Here is a 984-nt window from a genome sequence, read left to right as displayed (position 1 = left end):
CATACCCCCAAGGAAACTCCCGCGCAACTGATTGGCTGCTCATAGCAGATCTCATCACGGAGGAGATTACATCATATCAGAGCTCATCGTGGACGTGATTACGTCATTACATAACTGCCAAACCACCGAGAAACATGGCGTAGCCAAGCTGACACAGAACCTTAACAATCACACACATGGAAGATGAGAATTACCACCGACCCACTGCCGACCTCTATACCAAGTCGGCCATTCTTATATTAAATTCTATGTTAAACCAACTGGTGTACTTCCGATCTCCTGTAGAGTCCTGACTGATGCAGAGCCTACGGCAATAATACAAGTTAGAGATGAAAAATGTCCAAACCACAGTAAGGGAGGTGACAGACAGAAGAGTGTCAAAAGGTCTCGACTACTATCTGGGAAGAGGGAGGAGTCTAGGATGGTTCCCAGGTTCCTGTCCCGGGGCTCAGATGAGCTGTGGTGTCCATTCACAAAATACAGGTGCTCTAGGATATGTAGGGCGGGGATGACGGTGGAGACCATCAGTTTTCTTTGGGATTTGATCAGGTTCTGATGTCAACGCTCAAGTGTTATGATTCACTGAGAAGAACACACCACCCTTTCAGGGGTATTCTTGCAAAAAAATGCATAACTTCATTCCAATTATGAGAAAAACGTCAGACAAATCCAAACTGAGGGGCATTCTGCAAAATAACTGATCAGTGCTCCTCAAGCGTGTCAAGGTCGTAAAAGACAAGGGAAGGCTGAGGAACTGTTACAGACTAGAGGGGACTAAGGAAGAATAACACCTAAATGCAATGTGGGATTCTGTATCGAATCCGGAAACAGAAGAAGGACATGAGTAGGAAAACTGGTAAAAAATAATAATAATAATAAAGAAGGTTGATAGTTTAGTTAATTATATGGTTGTCGTTGTGTGCCATCAAGTCGATTCTGACTCATAGCGACCCTATAGGACAGAGTAGAACGGCCCCATAGAGT

This window comes from Trichechus manatus, unplaced genomic scaffold (genome assembly GCF_000243295.1).
Source record: "Trichechus manatus latirostris isolate Lorelei unplaced genomic scaffold, TriManLat1.0 scaffold00338, whole genome shotgun sequence".
In the NCBI taxonomy this organism is placed as follows: Eukaryota; Metazoa; Chordata; class Mammalia; order Sirenia; family Trichechidae; genus Trichechus; species Trichechus manatus.
The sequence above is the reverse complement of the archived record's forward strand: the minus strand, read 5'-3'. Positions refer to the sequence as shown.